General features: G+C 35.9%; 1 pseudogene; it reads right to left on the minus strand.

The window, feature by feature from the left end:
* Window positions 1–16,988: 16,988 nt before the first annotated feature.
* LOC109173988 lies at window positions 16,989–17,472 on the minus strand (annotated as a pseudogene).
* Between the last annotated feature and the right edge of the window lie 2,826 nt (window positions 17,473–20,298).

A 20,298-nucleotide genomic window follows, 5' to 3' on the forward strand; every position in this document is an offset into this window, starting at 1 on the left:
ATAACTGTACATTCATAATGTCATAACTGTATATTCATAATTTCATAACGAATATGCCGTTAACACCGTTAACGGCGTTTCGAACAAATTTTTTTTTTTAGTTAAAACAGCGTCGTTTTCCGTGCGCATAGCATAATTTGCCAACTTCACAAATCGTGAGATGAATCTAATCGGGCTCGGTAAATATGGGCCGGCCTAATCTCATCAGCTCGCCACAAATCTCTTATCATTTGGAAGCAGGCCGGTATCATACCTTATGGTGGCTTTGGAAATGGAGAAACGACCGAGTCTTCTCAGGCAAGAGATGACGCTGGTGCATATGAGCGTGTAATGCCACTATTGCGGGAGCTTGGGCCCTTCTAAAAGGGGTTCAACTTGCGCATATGCTGAATAGCACACAAACAACTTGTGGAGGCTATGAACGACCAAGCGAGAACTGACGCCGTGTTGGGTAATATTCTCCATGCATGCAGACGTGAATTGGACAAAACAAGCAAGTACAAAATAATCCATATCGCCCGGGAGCAAAATAGGGCCGCTGATCTTCTCGTAGTAAAGAGGGGTACAATTGTACTGGTTCGTGTTCCGCGGGAGTTGAATAACGTTCTCGAGGATGATTTGGCTGGTGTGCCTGGTTTGCGTCAATGTAGCTAACGTACTAGATGAACATTGGGTATACCCCTTCTGAATTGATCCAAAAAAACGAAAGTAGAAGCATAATCAACAAATTAGATTATGTAAGTACATACTTAGTAGAAGATCGAAAACACATACTTACATTCTCATTTAGCAAAATAGTTAAAGAAAAGGACATTTGTCTATACATTTATCACTCACAAACTTGACACTTTCTCTGACAAGTTTTAATATGTTTTTTTTTTTTTAAATTTCAAATCTCAACCTATTAAAACATGTTACATCAGAGATCGTGTAGCAATTAAGTTTGTGAGTACTAGATGTATGGCACTTAACATTGTTCAAAAAATATTAGACTTATCACAATTCATATTAACAAATGTATATTGTGAATGGAAATAGCATTCACGTTTAATTAGAGAAATAATTAGTTTTTATTAGTGTAAATAACAAAATTATAATCAATAACTATTTATTTGTACTTTTTGATAATTTGAAATTAAATTTGACCAAATTAATAATGGATAAAATATTAGTTTTGCATCTATGTTATCAATGCAATGAGGTAATACAATAAAAATAAATAAGAGTCCATGACCTAGAGGCCGTCCAAATTTGGACACGTCCTGATCACAAAGATTGGAAGACCCGTCACCGAGATCAAACAAAGATGACAAAATAGACACTTTTTATGTTGCTATTACAAACATTATCATATCAAAATTCGACATGTCGTGCCACCACGTTAGGCTCGTCAATGAGAAATCAGACATGTGCTCCTTACCCTAAAATACATATATACTAAAGTTAATTTTTAATAAAGTTTAATAATTTTGTTATTTTTTAGTTGAAATTGTAATATTTTCAAAGAGTTAGGGTGTATTGCAGTGGGTAAAAAATTAAGGACTAAAACGTACAGCTAATAAAAAATTATTAATTTGTTGTAATTCGGCTTATCAACTCGTTTGTTCTCGCGGTGATATTTGTACGGTAATGTTTGGAGATTGTAATGTATACGAGTATATAAAATAGATAAGTAAAAGGGGGAGGAAGAACACAATGCATAGAACATAATCACATGAGACCATATTTTCATTAAGCCTGCACCCTCAATTTATAGGGATCATTACAACATTTAACATCCTTTAACATAAGTAATGAAATAAGTAAAGGCTAACAAAGGTCACAAGTTTAATGGCCATAATAACAAAATATTTATAACAACTCCCGCTTGGCCATTAAATAACTATACTCATGCCTCGTTAAAAACCTCGCGTAGAAAAATCCAGTGGGAAAAACCTAGACGAGGAAAAGAGTACACGAAGTATGTTGAACCATGTGTTGCACGGGTTGCCTTATTAAAAACCTTAGCCTAAGAAAACCCAGTAGGAAAAAAACTTAGGCCAAGGAAAAGAGTACAACCATAAGCCTTCTGGGCATAATCTTCAAGATTTCAAGGGTCTTCAGGACTATCCACTCAAGTGCACCAACATCGGTTGCCTCATTAAAACCTTAGCCTAAGAAAACCCCGTGGGGAAAAAACTTAGCTAAGGGAAAAAGAGTACAACCATATACTTCGTAGCATAATATTCAGGATTTCAAAAGACCTTCTAGATTGTCCCATTCCAGTGCAGCTAGGGGTTGTCGCTCCCCTGAAGATATCTGCAAGATTGTTTAGTGGGGTAAACTTTCTCAACAAGAATTTTATCACTCTTCTAGAGTTCATGTGTGTAGAAGGACTTAGGTGCTATATTTGTTTGTAAGGTTCCAGTCTTAACAAACCTATTACTTGCTTGTGCAACACAATCTTATTTGTCCTCATACGGGACATTGGGGGTAAAAATATAACATAACCAGTTTTGGACTTGGCATCATAGGGATCAAATAAAATATCAGAGTCATTGCCCAGGTAGCCCATCAAAACCACATATTGGTTTCTCACATAAACGTCCAAAATCTTTGTACCTCGAAGGTGCTAGAGGATATGTTAAATATCATTCCAATTTTCATTGTAGAGGGAGCACTAAACGTTACTAGCAATTTCATCGCAAATTTAATATCAAGCCTGATGCAACTATAGAACTTCTAGTCCTATAATAGTGCTCCAATAAAAATATCAAGTAATGGACTTTCAGTCCCAAAATATCCTCATTATCATCTTCGAGTCTAAATTGTCCTTTTATCTACTTCAAGAGATTATTGGACAACCGTTAGTGTGATAAGTAAATAATAGTTATCCATATAAAACATCTTCAAGACATTTTTCAAGTAGGCTAACTGGTGTATAAAACTTCTTCAAGGAGAAGCTCGATCTTCAGGTCGAGACAATACTTGGATTTCCAAGTCTTTTATTTCAAAACCCTGTCTTTCGGCATGAGCTGATATCACCAAGTTCTCTATGTGTTTCAATGATATTTAAACCATCATATCGACTGAGATGATAAATAAATAACTCCATTAGCAATTTGTTAACGAACACATAATGGTACATATTATTTGCATATTCCTTCTTCGGGAGGAAAACACTCAGTCAATAATATTCAAGTCATACAAAGACTTGGTAGTTTAATGATACACGTTGCGATTTTCACTTTCCTTATTTCAAAAGTGTCCAATCCATCAGGGATTTACAAATAAATATTAGCATCTAATGATCCATAAGTTTGCGATCATAACGTTCATCAACTACATATCTAAATTTATAATTCACTGCCAATGATGTTAATTAGCGAAATGTAATGCCATATATTGTGGGAGAGAATATTTGATCAAAATCAATTTAGGGTCTCTGCGTAAACCCTTAAGCTACTAGTCTCGCTTTATATCATACCACCCCGATTATTTGTATTTCTCATTTGTACAAACACCCATTTGTAACCTACAGGGTTAACATTAAATGGTGTACATCTTATAACGAGAATACAGTTTTAGCGAGCTGAGTTGTATATGCCTTAATTGCTCTTTTATACATAAAAAAAATCATGGCACAACTGGTGCCTAGCTCTAGATCCAGAATATCATATAACAAGAGCAATTTGTAAAGGCAATTCTGTTGTCGACAACTATAACATTTTTCATAAATTTCTCCCATATATATAAAATAATGGCAATTTCTAATTCAACCAGACTCTAGCCATTTTCCCAATGTTATTTTATCGGAGTCATTCCGCATCCCCAGTATTATGATTTTGAGTGCACCTCTAATTTTACTGGGATTTTTCGCCTTCTGGACGAATGTCTTCAGGACATACTTCTTTAAGCGATTTCAAGAGTGACACAATTTTCTACTAGATTTAGCTTTCGCGGATTATACCAACATGTCTCCACGCTTCTGGCGTCAAGGAGCATTGGTAAATACATATGGTCCAAGTTGGGGAATATATATAGGACCTAGTCACTCTTTTTATGATCAATATATATATATATATTGGCAGATTAATTATCTTCTGAACTTCTAGTTCAGTTTACTTTTTTTCTGAACTTCTAGTTCAGTCTACCTAGTACATGGATTTAAATATTGAAGATCTTTTTCATCAATCATTCATAGAATTTCTCGGCATTCTATTTGAGCTCTTATCTCCCCCTAATGCCGTGAAATGATCTTCATAAAGTGTGCAGTCAGCGTACCTATTTATATATTGATCCCTTATCATGGGCTCTAAAGATTTAAATAATCGACGGAGGTTTATAATTAACATATATATGCCCACAAAGGTACGCTATGGTGGTGATATAGGAAAAAGATTGCACATTGTGAATAAAACGCAGATGGGAAATGTTTTGTTTTATACCACGTACTAGGTGTTAGGGGGAATAATTATGATATGCAGTAGGTCAGATTGTGATAACAACAATAGCATATAAAACTGATGTCCTCAACAAGAAAATACATAGCTTAAGAATTTTCTTTTACAAAATATGCTTTGTATAATATGCCTTTGAAGAAATCTGGCTCACCAAACAATATATTTGCCCAAGGCGACCCACTATAGCTCATGTCATACTATAAAATAATATGGGTCTTTAAAGCCTTTAAAAATGTATCGCAACATATGAAATACCCAAAACATATATGCAATCATCTAAGAGTAACATATATAATAAGATATGAAAGCGTACCTATCAAACGATATTATAAGGGTACACAACAATCATAGGGAAGCTAGAAGCTTGTCAAATAAAATAGATCTTCAAGATCTCTCAAAAATCCTTATCCTCAACTTTACATTAGTTCATTCACTGGTTTGGGAATTGCTTCGTGCAAATTCACATTATATAATTCACTCCCTCATTTGCTTCGGACAAACTAATATGAAATAATTTATTCATTCAGTTTGCTTCAGGCAAATTGATATGATATAATTCATTCTCTCGTTTGTTTCGGGAAAAATGATATGATATAATTCGCTTCTATCTTCAAAATCAATAACATCTAAATCAATCATATCATGTATGACAATAAGTCAAAGATCATTCTTATAGAGGGGTATAGTATACCACCCCTTAAATAACACAGAATTGCACTAAGCCATACTCGGAGAGGGATTCGACATTTTGACATCTTAAATTTAGTCAAAAGAGGATTATCATAATTTGTTGATAATAGCAATCCTTCCGGGATTGATATAGGATTTATGAAACAAATAATAATTCAATTTTGAATTAGCAACCAGTCAATTGCATACGAGAGTCAAGTTGCATGCATGAGAACAAAATTGAGTAAATAAGCATGCAAATTAAGACAATTAACACTGAGAAGTAAATTTCCTCTGGAAAAAAATAAAGTTCCAGAAAGTAAAATTTCAAGAAGTAAACTGAGAAGTAAGATTACAGAGGTAAGCTTAGAGATGTAAGCTTAGAGAGGTAAACTTTTTGAATAGTCAATTCGAGTAGTAAAATCTGCAAGAAAAATCAGCAAAGTAAAGTCACTTTGCACTCATAATAATTTGCCTCCAGAAATAACTTTGCAGTGTATATACTACTCGGTTACGCAATCAGTTATTGCGGCCATGAATTAACTTGTCGAGTGCTTCAAGCATGAGCTAACCTTTTTATCCATGAATATATTTTCATGAATTACTCAAACATTATCATGATACCAATCATTTCTTCATCAATACCTCATCATTTCATTATTACTACCTATCACAGTATTTGCTTCAGGCAAACTGGAATCAACAAGATGAGTTGAGACTCATTCTTTGATGACCAAATAATTTGGTGTCCGGCACGTAGGGACAAATGCCGTTCACACCCATATTGCTAGCAAATCTGCTTTTGGCTAGAATTTTGCTTCGATGGATTTGGTCATCATTTCCTTGATTATCTTGATCACTTTGCTTCTTATTTTGAACTCGAAACTCATACCACCTCGGCTATAACCTCGACCACAACCCCTTATAAAGTTGCTCGACTAGGCAACATTATGTGCTTCAGGCACCAGTGCAAAACCAACCAGACATGCATTATGTCATCAACAACTGGTTGTGCTTCTTAGCCACAGGAAGTGCTAAAATCAGCTTTGAATGTTTCTTGTAACTTGTTGCCATGTACTGCTGCTAGAGTACAAGGTTACTCACATGAAAAGTAGACAAAGTAATTTCAAATAAGTATTTCTCTTGAAACTTCTTTTTTCCAGAGTTTTAATTGTGAGGCTATTTTATGCAGAGCTGAATTATAGTCAATTACTGACTTATAATCTTAAAACTTAAGATTAAGCTAATCAAATTGTGTCTTACGAAGGACAATAGATGACTACTAGTCAAAATGTGTCCGAGGAAGAACATTTGATGATTTCTAGTCAGAATAGTCCTTCAGGAACTTCCATTAATTCAAGGGATTCTTTTTCAATCAGATACTCATTTTTAAGATCGTGGTTCAAGTTGTGACGTATGAAAAAGAGAGCTTGTGCCTTCTAGGCATCGGTGCTCTGTAACTTAGCAACAAGATACTTGGCTCAATTCTTTAGATGCCGAATATATTTCAATATCTAGAGCCCAAGCTAAATAGTTGCTTCATTCATATGCGGACTCAATAAATTCACATTTGGCAATGGAAGACATGATCTACCATATCATTATTTTCATGCAACTTTACGAAGCAGTGTGTGACAATATTGGGAAAAACACTACTTGAAATACATGTTCAAACAATAGATGAAAAAACACCTTTTACATTATTGCATAGAAAGTTAATACGGAGTATTTCTAAAAGGAAAGGCACACTCTTCAAAGAGAAGAGAAACATCATATAGTTGCATAAGAAATTCATCCTTTTCCCCCACAGGTACACAACTCCACTAATCACATAACTCAATTTATTCTTTATTGCTTCAGCTAGTAATTCATATCTCAACTGTACAATAACAATCTTTCCTTTGAAGGTAGGTAAACTATTTCGATTGGTATAATAAAAACCAAAAGCCAATTAGATATGTAGAATAAACAAAATAAGAAAAGCCAAACACTTTCTAAATCCACTCCATCAACGATTCATAGATAGAGCTACTAATATTCATAAATTGGGGAGAATACTCATTAAGTTGAAACAAGGATTGAAAGTTCCAATTCATACTCAAAGACATCTATATAAATGATCATTATGCACAAATAAAATTCAAGATTCCATAATAAAATGGACAAGATACCAAGCATACCGATCACCGGAGATTATAATGGAGACTCGTGCTGATAACATGTTGTAATTCGGCCTATCAACTCGTTTATTCTCGCGTGATGTTTGCACAGTAATGTTTGCAGATTGTATGCATATGAGTATATAGAATAGATAAGTAAAAGGGAGAGGAAGAACACAATGCATAGGACACAATCACATGAGACCATATTTTCATTAAACCTTCACCCTCAATTTATAGGGATCATTACAACCTTTCACATCCTTTAACATAAGTAATGAAATAAGTAAAGGCTAACAAAAGCTCACAAGTTTAATGGTCATAATAACAAAATATTTATAAGATAATTGACTACTAAGAATGCATTTTTACCTTTGATTAATGCAATCAAAATGAAGAGAAAAAGAAAAGAAAAGGAAAAAAGAGTACACAAGTTATTGTCTATGCATTTTATATGCAATATATATATATATATATATATATATATATATATATATATATATACTAAACTAATAAAAGTCAAAGAGAGTTAGGCTATAATGGGTAGAAAAAATGGCAGTCAAACTTTTTTTTTATCAAATGAATGACTCAGATCGATCTGATTTTAATTTTTCCTTAAGATTTCCTAATTTATCCTTAATGAATATGATTATCCGTTAACTTTTCCATTAAATATTATTTTTTCTGTTAATTTCTGTTAGTTTACCGTTAACTTACTTATTGATTTTAATAAGAAAGGTCTTAGGTTCGAACCTTATCCCAATCAAAGTTGGCATAATTAGTACTCTATTTTACTCTTATTAAATTATTAAATAATAATTTATTAGCTACAACAAAAAATAATACATATGAATTTTTTTAATTTAGAATTATGTGTCTACAATGTCTTTATTCAAAAAAAATTATTCATTATCAATAAATTAAATAAGAGAAATAATTTCATTAGTTATATTGTATTTATTTTTCTCCAATATAAAAATTCTTTACATTCAAATTCATCAATTGATTATATTCGCTACATTGTCCCTACAATGTCTTTATTAAAAAAATTTATTCATTATCAATAAATTAATTAAGAGAAATAGTTTTATTAGTTATATTGTCTTTATATTTCTCCAATGTAAAAATTCTTTACATTCAAATTCATCAATTGATTATATTCATTACATTGTCTATTATATTTTTGTGCACTATTTTTTAATTAAATATCAAAATTATAATACAAAATAATTCTATATATTTATTTACCAAGTATTTTATTAATACCATGAAAAATTTTAAAAACAAAAATTAATAAAGCCAATCATATTAACTACTTGAGGGATTCGTTGACAAAGAGAGTATTCAAATCAAACAACAAATTGAAGTGAGAACTACCTCGCAATGTCCTTGTTTGACAATCAGCAGTTAGCGGTTAGCGTTAGCAGATTATATTAGCGAATTTGACAAGCGAATTATATCAACGATTGGTAAAAATATATTTGAAAAAGAACTATTTAGATTAACATTTAAATGACCTAAGGGTATAATAATAATAATAATAATAATAATAATAATAATAATAATAATAATAATAATAATAATAATAATAATAATAATAATAATAATAATAATAATAATAATAATAATAATAATAATAATAATAATAAATAATAATAATAATAATAATAATAATTGTTTTAAAAAAATAAAAAAATTATAATTAAGCCAATCATATTAACTACTTTGGGATTTATCGACAAAAAGAGTATTCAAATCACACAACAAATTGAAGTGAGAAACTATCTCGCAATGTCATTGTTTGGCAATAAGCAGTTAGCTCTTCATTATTAGTATATATTAAATATTTTATGCCCTAATTTTTATTTGTTCTCCCTTATGTCCCGTATTTGGTTTCAATCATACCTATACAATTATTTTATTGACAATTATAATTAATCTTGACTATATTATCTTGCATTTGTAAACTTAGAATTGCCTATTTAAATACGCAAATTTAACATTCAATTATCTATGCATGAGCAATTCTAATATAATCTTGCCTTGATATACTTTAAAGTACTTATTTTAAAAAAAAAAAAACATTGGGCATCATCCCAATGGCGCAATGCGCGTAAAAGACTAGTATATATATATATATATATATATATATATATATATATATATATATATATATTCAAATGAGGACAGGTATATTATAGAGGACTGTGCATACAGATGTAGTCGTGTGTCATTAGTCTGTATGTCGTCTGCATGACCTAATGTAGTCGTGTGCCATAGTTTGTATGCCGTGTGCATATGTTTATTAATTAATAGAGCATGGGTTCGAAACTGATGTTTACATGTATGCTAGTGTGTCATTGTGTATTAAGTTGTGTGCATAATACTAATTTATCGTGATTCTGATTTTTTGTCCGCACAGTCCTATATATATCACTTTCCTCATGTGAACTAAACCACACACACACACACAGATATATATATATATATATATATATATATATATATATATATATATATATATATATATATAGAATTAGGTTCTGGTGCGGTTAGAGTGTCCAGATGCGGTTGTGCGGTTTAATCTGGACCATTCATCTCGCTTAAATCAACGTCCAGAATTGTCAAAATTTAAAAAAAAAAAATGCGGTGGCAATTTTGTAATTTTTGCATGTAGGTCAAAATTAAGGTGAGCGGATCTGTGATTAATGTGCGTGGGGTTTGTGCTTAATGTGTGTGAGGTTGTGCTTAATGTGTGTGGGGTTTGTACTTAATGTGCGTGAGGTTGTGCTTAATGTCAATAGTTGTTGAAACTTAAAATCTGTAAGTTAATATATTAAAGTGCGTGGGGTTTGTGCTTAATGTGCGTGAGGTTGTGCTTAATGTGTGTGGGGTTTGTACTTAATGTGCGTGAGGTTGTGCTTAATGTCAATAGTTGTTGAATCTTCAAATCTGTGAGTTAATATTTAAAGTGCGTGGGGTTTGTGCTTAATGTGCGTGAGGCTGTGCTTAATGTGTGTGGGGTTTGTACTTAATGTGCGTGAGGTTGTGCAGACGCTATCATTTGTGTAGACGCTATGTGTAGACGCTAACATTTGTGTAGACGCTATCATTTGTGTAGACGTTGTGTAGGCGCTATCTTCTTCCCGACCCGCGTTTTTTTTTTTTTTAAATTTTATTGATTTGAGCCGTTGATCTAAATTTGATCAACAGCTCAGATCTAACCGCACAACCGCACGGGAAGCTATACCCGCACCTGAACCCTTCCCTATATATATATATATATGGAAGGGTCCATGTGCTGTTGGACACACCTTAAGCATTAAAATGGCGCACCTTAAGCACACAAACAAAGCACCATAAGAACACAAATCACTCACCTTAAGTACTCAAACCACACACCTTAAGCACAAAACTCACTCACCTTAAGAACAAAAGTCACGCACCTTAAGTTTTAATAACTACTCACATTAAGCACAAAACTCACGTACCTTAAGCACAAACTCACGCACCTTAAGCACAAATCCCACGCACCTTAAGCACAAAACTCACGCACCTTAAGTTTCAACAACTACTCACAATAAGTACACAACCCACGCACCTTAAGCACAAAACTCACACACCTTAATCACAAAAACCATGCACCTTAAATTTGACCTAGATGCAAAAATTACTAAATTGCCACAGCATTTTTTAAAAAAAAATTATAATCTTAGACGTTGATTTAAGCAAAATCAATAGCTCTCTTCTCACCGCACAACTGCACCTGGGCGCACCAACCGCACGGGAGCCTAATTATATATATATAATTATATATAATGGTCAAGTTCATGTGAGAACAAGGCTTCCCGTGCAGTCGGTGCGATTTACACCATTAGGTATGCATAAATGCACCACACAGTGTTAAAAAATACACCATTATGTGTGGTGAATTTTGTGACAATTCATTCTGGTGCATTTTCAAACATTATGTGGTGCATTTATGCATACCTAATGGTGTAAATCGCACCGACCGCACGGGAAGACCTGTTCTCATTTGAACCAATATATATATATATATATATATATATATATATATATATGTTAGCCTTAAATTTAATTGGATGAACAAATTTGAAACAAAATCAATAGACAGTGAACCATTTATAATCAAATTGAAAGTCGATGATAAAAATTGATAAATGTCAATATCTAATAATTAAAAGACCATTTATTATCCAATTGAAAATCAAAAATAAATATCAACAGTCTAAAATTATTGTTGAAATTAACTCTTTATGCCAAACACCTTGTGTTCAAACAGCTCAGTTAGTGTTGCTCTCCTTGGGTGAAGCTCATAAGATCAAATCTCTAATATATTTCTAAAAAATTAACTCTTTATAAAGTTACCTAATTGTACCTTTTTTTTTTCGTATAGTGACCAATTATATTTTGACGATGAGTTGGATAATTTATTTGACTTTTTTTTCATTATTTATTGATGATGTAAATATAAATTGAAGAGTCTCCACCGTACTATGATTTTATGAATATCCTCCTGATTTACTTTCGGGACAAAGACGGTAATAAGACATATTTCTAATACATGAACAAAAATTTGATACTTTTAAAATGTGACAAGAATGAGAAGAACTACACTTGTTTAGTGTCAGAAATGCATGTTCTAAATGCGCGAATGATTTTTTTTATTTTTCGAAATGTTGACCACATACACAAGTCTCACTTGCGTTTCATGTACATAATACATGAATCGCAAGTTAGACTTACGTTTGGGCCAGATGGACGCAGACATGGGCGAATCTATAGTGGGGGCAGTTGCTCCCACTCACCCCACTCCCACCCCATATATAACCCTTATATGTATATATGTATGTATATATAGTACAGGATTTAGTATAAGTAAAAGAAAAGAGCTAATATTAATAAAATATAAATTAGCTTTGATGGTAGAGCATGTGTTTTACCTAAGGAAGGTTAGGGGTTTGAGTTTTTTCTTATGGCTTGAACACATATTCTATGAGTAGTTATGCTGTGCATCCGTATGCACCATGCATGGTGCATACGAATGCAAAAACGACGTCGTTTTATTAAAAATGCGCGTCTCCCCTTAAAAAAAAAATGGAGGTTCGATTCCCAGCAACAGCATTATATTGTTCATTCATTCTGGAATTTTAGTTCATAGATTATGGAATTTTAGTTCATTGATTCTGGAATTATAGTTCATCTATTCTGAAATTGTAGTTCATCGATTCTGAAATTTTAGTTCATAGATTCTGGAATTTTAGTTCATTCATTCTGGAATTTTTAGTTTATAGATTAGATTCTGGAGTTTTAGTTCATCGATTATGGAATTATAGTTCATCGATTCTGGAATTTTAGTTCATATGTTGTTGCTGGGAATCGAACCTGAATTTTTTTTTTTTAAAGGGGAGACGCGCGTTTTTAATAAAACGACATCGTTTTTGCATCTGTATGCACCATGCATGGTGCGCAGCATAATTTGCCATATTTTATTGCTATTTGAATATTAGTGGGCTTGTGACGTCAACACAATTTGCCTTTCAAAATATTGTATATACTTTTATATTAATAATAAAATGTGTAATTTATAATGTGTTTTTTATTATAAGATGTGTAATTTATAATGTGTTTCTATTAATAATAAGATGTGTAATTTATAATGCGTTTTCTATTATAATTATTTTATCAAATTAATTATGTTTTATATTTTGTTATAAATATTTTTTTTGAGGTCATATCTAACCATATTTAAGGCTAACTTCAATGTGTAATTTATAATGTGTTTTCTATTAATAATAAGATGTGTAATTTATAATGTGTTTTCTATTCAAATTATTTTATAAAATTAATTATGTTTCATATTTTTTTAAAAATATATTTTATCTAATTTTTTGCTCATATCTAACAATATTTATGGCCAACTTCTTAACTGTTTGATCTTTTTTAAGCTATCCCTTTTGTTTTAATGTTTCGCCCCCACTGTAGGGGTGTTCAATCGGTTAACCGAACCGAAGTTTTTTTTCCTTTAACCGTTAACTGAACTGAAGTTTGCTCTACCGAATTCACCGAACCGAAATTTTTTTCAGTTAATCGGTCGGTTAACCGTTTAACCGAACTTTTTAAAGCTAAAATTTAAAATTTTAAAAATAACACCTAAAACAATAAATCCAATTAAAATAAAATACATATCATAATAAATTCATAACAAAATATACAAAAACATTAATTGTAAACTCCAAACATCCATAACTTCAAATTAGTATTTATATTTATATTATTATTTATATATATATTAAAAATTTCGGTTAACCGTTCTGTTAATTCGGTTAACCGACCTTTCGAACCGAATTAACCGTTAACCGAAGTTTTAAAATTATTTTAACCATTAACCCAACCGAAAAAGTTTGGTTCGAAAACAGTTAACCGAATTTTGTCGGTTCGGTCAGTTAACCGAAAATTATCCGAAGTTTGCACATCCCTACCCCACTGAACAAAATTTCTAAATCCGCAACTGGATACAGACAGCCTTGGCGGCAGAAGAAAGCTTGCTTTTCGGCCAGCCCCACCAGGGTGTCGGCCCTCGCCTCTAGTGGAGTTCCGTTTGATTGGGAAGATGAGCCTAGAATTCCAAAGCCCAAAGACGATGATGATGATGACCATGATGACGAGTTCGTTTTTTATTTTAGTGAGCAGTTGGAGAAATCCCCTTTCTCTACGGTGGATGAGCTGTTCGACGGCAGCAAGATTAAGCCATTGAAGTTGCCACCGAGGTTGCAGTACGAGGGGAAAGCGTTGGACTCCCCGCGATCGCCGAAGCAAAGGATTAAGGAGACATTCTCGCCGCGCCACTGGAGGAAGGATTTTGACCCCTTCTCCGCCACACTTGAATAGGTTCCGATTAAAGGCGCAGTTTAGTGTTTCGATGAAAGAGAAAGAAACCAGTCCGGCAAGGAAGAGAAAGAAACCAGTCAGGCGTGGACTTAAACAAGTTCCGATGAAAGGCAGTTGAACAGGTTCCGATGAACGGGTGGCCATCGGATCAGTGTTTCTTTCTCTTTCTCGAGATGGATTTTGACCCCTTCTCCGTCGGATCAGTGTTTCTCTTCCACGCCATTACTAAATCGCGACGAAACCAGTCAAGAAAACACTTGCTCTTTTTCTTCTTTATCGTCGTCATCTAAAAGCAAGCTTGCCGTTTGTGTACATCGGGCCCATACACAACTCCCACTTGCGTTTCATGTATTATGTACATGACACGCAAGTGGAACTTGTGTATGTGGAAAAAAAAAAATTATATGCATTTGGGACATGTGTTTCTGACACCAAACACATGTCCAAAGGTAATTTTTCTTAATCTTGTCCGTCTTTTAAAAGTGTCCTATTTTTGTCTATGCATTAGAAATATGTCCTATTACCGGCTTTGCCCCTTTACTTTCGCCTTAGAATTCTAGTAATTTCCTTTCGGAATCATTAACGTAATACACAAGAAAATCAAATTTGGGATTCCTAGATTGCCAGTCGGAGTTCAAATTAAAAAGCCGCCGCCATCAACAAGTCAATTCGGATATGGCTTACTCCGACCACGATGACGACGTAGATGATGCATATTTCAACATAGATTATGAGGGTTCCGACGAAGACGGCGGCGATGATTCTTTTACCCGAAAGCCGAGTTACAGTATCTTGAAGGAGGAAGACATTCGCGTACTTGTCGAAGACGACATGGATGCATGCACATGACTTGCATCGCACCTTGCTTGCACATGACATGCACATGAGATGTGGGAGAAGTACATGCATCCGCATTACTACGAGCGTTGGGAGGGGAACGAGAAGGCGGTGGAGGATTTGCGGCGGTCACGAAGGGAGGACATTCAAAAGCTAAGCAGGATTCAAAGCGACTGGTGGAGGCGTGGGAGCAGATAGTGGAGTGCCGGCGCGTGTTGAAGTGGACCTACGCCTACGGCTATTACCAGCTTTTCGTGTACTCTCAAGGCCAGGCGGAGGGCGTACTGGAGAAGCTCCACCACTGTGCGGAGAGAGAGGTGGAAGATTACCTGTCGGCGGCGAAGCTTTCCGAGGAATTCCACCATTTTCGCCGCAAGCTCTGCGATCTCACTTCTGTCGTCACCAAAGGATTCTTTCAGAAATTGGTTGCAGAGCTGGAGTCTGCAGGATCTGGAAAGCAAAAGCGCAGAAGACAATGTTGAGGTGAACTCATCTATCTAACATTCAGACGTGTAGGAAATTAAATAGGGTTTAGCGATCGGAAATTTTGTCATTAGATTCTTGTCATGATTTCATACATTGCCTTGCAGAATTTAGCTATAATTCCTCCTCAATGTTCTAACATTAGCCTTTTTTTTTTAACTACTAACTCTATTACATTGTATTATCTGTTCAAACATACTTCTCAAAGGCTGGATCTCATGACCTCCCATATGGAAGAGGTCACTACATGTCATCTGAGCATAATGTACTTGACTCTTCATGTGTAAATGGGGTGTTTGGTTCATGAGTTTACAATGTTCTAACATTAGGCTTAAAACCTGAATCCCCCACCCAATAATTAAAAAAGAAAGAATAAAGGGTGCGTTTTGTTCATGCGTTTACATAGGTTAATGGGTTTACACACCAAAAATAATAATTAAAATCATAGGTTAGTATGATCCATAGGTTTACACATGAAGAATGGATATCAAAATCATATTTAGTGTTTGGTTGATAATCCTATATATAATAAAGCCATATGGTCTTGTGAAATTAAATGGTGATAATCAACATTTAATTTTCACAAGACCATAATAATATTGTTAATTATAATAAATAACAATAATAATAATAATAATAATTGCAATAATAATGATGATAATAATTTCCACTGACAGTTTCTAATATATATATAATATATATATATATATATATATAATACTAGTATTATATATATGTCATAACAACCACAATATCCCATATTTAAAAATTCAATATAACTAAGATTTATATATTGACTTTTTAATATCAATATGTGTTGTGTGTGTACATATAAAATATAGTATATATATATATATATAATATATATATATATATATATATATTTATTTATTTATTTATTTATTTATTTATTTAGTTATATTTCAATTTCTACTGGCAAATTATTGTGTGAACGATGATCCACATAATTGTATGGATCATGAATATCAAATACATTTTTAATATATTAAAAATGAGTTAATTCCAGCAATGGTCCTCCGACTATGTTGATTTTCCATAATTGGTCCCTGACTTTTAATTTGGATAATTTAGACACTTGACTTTTTAATTCTTTCCAATGTTGGTCCTTCCGTTAGATGGAAGTTAAATGGTTGTTAATTTGAAGGGTAAAAGCGTCTTTCAAGTAATGTATATTTCCTCTTCGCTCTCCCTGAGGGATGAGCTGGGTGCAGTGTGGGCGGTGCAGTGTTATCTGACACTCCAGCCAGGATACCAAAGTATCTATAGTTTCTTGCTTGCTCTATAATTGTTAATAGTTTACAAGAGAAGAATGGGGATTCTTGATCATCTTTCTGATATGTTTGATTGCTCTTCCGGCTGCCACTACCCGTCGTCGCTATAAGAAGCGCCGACAACTGCAGGTATATATGTTGTCATGTATTTGTTATATAAATTCTTGATTTTCCGGCGGCGATATAATAACTTTTTATATATGTGAGCAGCGCAGACGGTGGAGATGAGCGACGACGTACCCCGCCGGAGCCTTCTTGTCGTGCCCGGCGCATACGGATGCGCGACGACGTCGTACGGAACGTAGTGCCAAAGCTCCACCTTCTTGCTGGTCCGGTGAGCCACGCGAGCCACCACCCTCTCTGGATCCACGTAGCCCACGACGGTGAGCTTGTGCTGCTTCGGCTCAAACGGGGTTGGCGTCGCCCCCTTCATTCCCTCCACCGACCTCTGAACTTTCCTCTCGCACCCTTCGTAGTCCATCTTCACTCTCATCTCCACCGTCTGCGCTGCTCACATATATAAAAAGTTATTATATCTCCGCCGGAAAATCAAGAATTTATATAACAAATACATGACAACATATATACCTGCAGTTGTCGGCGCTTCTTATAGCGGCGACGGTAGTGGCAGCCGGAAGAGCAATCAAACATATCAGAAAGATGATCAAGAATCCCCATTCTTTTCTTTTGTAAACTATTAACAATTATAGAGCAAGCAAAACTATAGATACTTTGGTATCCTGGCTGGAGTGTCAGATAACACGCACCGCCCACACTGCACCCAGCTCATCCCTCAGGGAGAGCGAAGAGGAAATATACATTACTTGAAAAGACGCTTTTACCCTTCAAATTAACATCCATTTAACTTCCATCTAACCGGAAGGACCAACATTGGAAAGAATTAAAAAGTCAAGTGTCTAAATTATCCAAATTAAAAGTCAGGGACCAATTATGGAAAATCAACATAGTCGGAGGACCATTGCTGGAATTAACTCTATTAAAAATACATTATTTTTATATTGAAAGTACCTTACATACATATATAATGTACCATTAGTATATTTAAAATATACTTTTATTGCATGCAACCCCAAAGTTCATAAGTTTGAAATAATATATGGCATAGCTAGGCGGCTTAATATTTAAGATTGTTGATTGTGCATATTGAGGACTACGGAGACAAAGATGCGTTATTCGTGATAGTCGGCGGAGACAGAGGCCGGTCATCAATATGATAGTCGGCGGCCAGAGGGAGGCGACTCCTCTAATACTTGAAAGACATGGCTCGGCATTTGTACGTAGGTACAGTGTACGGACGCGAAGGTAGCCCTAAGAGAGTATGCAGAGAACCTATAACTTTCACCGACAAAGATCTGTCGACTGGCCAAGCACCGCACCACGACGCATTGGTAATCGTGATGGATGTGAACGGGGTGGTTGTTCGACGAATCTTGGTATAGCGTCAACATCCTGTATCTCGAAACATTTACCAAGTTGGGTCTAGCACGAGAACGGCTGACCCCGGTAAAGACGCCACTGGTAGGCTTCACTGGGGATTCCATATAGGCTGAGGGGTCTGTCACCCTGCGATCGAGATCGGTAGCTATCCGACATACAGAAGCTGGATATGAAGTTTATCGTAGTTGATCTAGCTTGCTCTCGTAACGCCATCCTCGAACGACCCGGTCTGGAGGACTTGGGAGCACTAATCTCCGTCGAGCACCTATGTCTGAAATTCACACGCCGACTGGAGTGGGCACGGTACGTTGCGACCGGAGGGTCACCCGAGAGTGTTATCTGCAGGCATGCCGGGGAATGGGAAGACGAGAAATGCGAGTGCTCGATGCAATGAAACACCAGCGCCGCAAGAAAGGCAATGCCGACCTCGCCCTAACCCGGCAAGGAGTTAAAGAAACGAGATCGCCTAGTCCAGCCAGAGAAGACGGTGAGAATTGAGTCGTCTCGAAGAGAAATACGACGAAGTCATACTGTGGCTCGTGAAACCGCCTGTCCTTCGCGTTAGGAGCCAGACAGCCGCGTTGTGACACGCCATCATCTCATTCACTGACTCTGGTAACCAGGCCAACTGACTCCATGATTGAAAAAAACAATGATCTACCAACAACCGAACGGAAATCGGAAAAAGAAGTGACAGCTGCTACCGCCGGCCCACATCGAGAGCTCAAAATACTCCGATGTTGGCTGCCAGTGTATTCGTCCAAAAAACCGCTCGCTGGAAAGTTGCGAATTACAGCCGACGCTCAACAAGGCTGCCCCAAGGATCCTTTTCCCCTAGCCCAAGATCGACCAGCTTGGTCGACGAACTGCGGGTTTCGCTCTATTTGACTACATGGATGCTCCGAGGCTACCATCAAATCTACAATGCACAAAGCCGACGAGAGAAAATAGCCTTCATCACTCCCCGACTGCGTATACTGCTACTGAAGTGATGCCCTATGGACTTAAAAAACGCAGGGGCTACATAGTACCCGAAGTGCTGTCGTCTATTTCCAAGACCTGTTGGAAAGTCTATGGCTGCCGGTATCTTGAGACATGTTTCCATGAGAGCCGGAAGAATCGTCACCTCGGATATTTGGGCCGACGTGTTCTCCGAGCCTCGGCTAAATGCTTAGTGAAACTTTATGCTTAATTTCCCAAAAAGCTGCGCAGATCAACGACCTGAACCTGGGACCCCGGTCGCCGAAAGCCAACCCGAAATTTCTGCATCGCGAAGCCACAGTCCAGCGTTACAAAGGAAGGGAAAGCATCGCCTGACATGGACCTTACGTCGTACTGAATCCCCGAAAAGCTCCCCTTTGATGATTACATAGATGGACATTTACCAGAAAGTGCATTTTGGCGGACCCTCTCAAGGTTCTGCTTCAGGCTGAGGCATTGAGAAGAAAATAATGGCAGGCCCACCATGGAATGCCACTCATCAAGGGTCTACACCTCGCTACGTGAAGTTGGCACCAGGGCTTACTTACTCGGCCCACTATGATGAGAATTTGCATCGACTGGATACTAGTGCATGCCGTTAACTATTGTTGCAGATACGAAAAGCAATGGGCCAGACACCTCTACCGCCGGTTACTACTGTCATTGGCCAGTGCTAAATGGGGATCAACGCTGGTTAGGGCCCTCTGCCGAGTTTCCCCAGGGCATTGTAAATTCTGTGTGGGTGGCCATCAGGATTATTACTTCCGTAAATGGGTGGAAGTAAACCTCTGGTTTACATCACGAGTAATCAGTGTCGACGTTTCTTAATCGAGAAATTATCTGTCATATTTTGATTGCTTCAGACACCGTAGTCAGTGACAACCGGTTGACAATTGATTGCTCAACCGCTTCACGCCGGATTTCTGTCAACTGGCACAGCATCGCAGGCCCAAGGGTGTCGTCGCCTACCCGCAGGCCAATCGGACAGGTTGAGAACTTAACGCAACCATTGTGGATGGATCCGAGAAACTAGATACGTGCGAGAAATGGCTGATGGATGTAGCG

The sequence above is a fragment of the Ipomoea nil genome, unplaced genomic scaffold (genome assembly GCF_001879475.1).
Source record: "Ipomoea nil cultivar Tokyo-kokei standard unplaced genomic scaffold, Asagao_1.1 scaffold0515, whole genome shotgun sequence".
NCBI lineage: Eukaryota > Viridiplantae > Streptophyta > Magnoliopsida > Solanales > Convolvulaceae > Ipomoea > Ipomoea nil.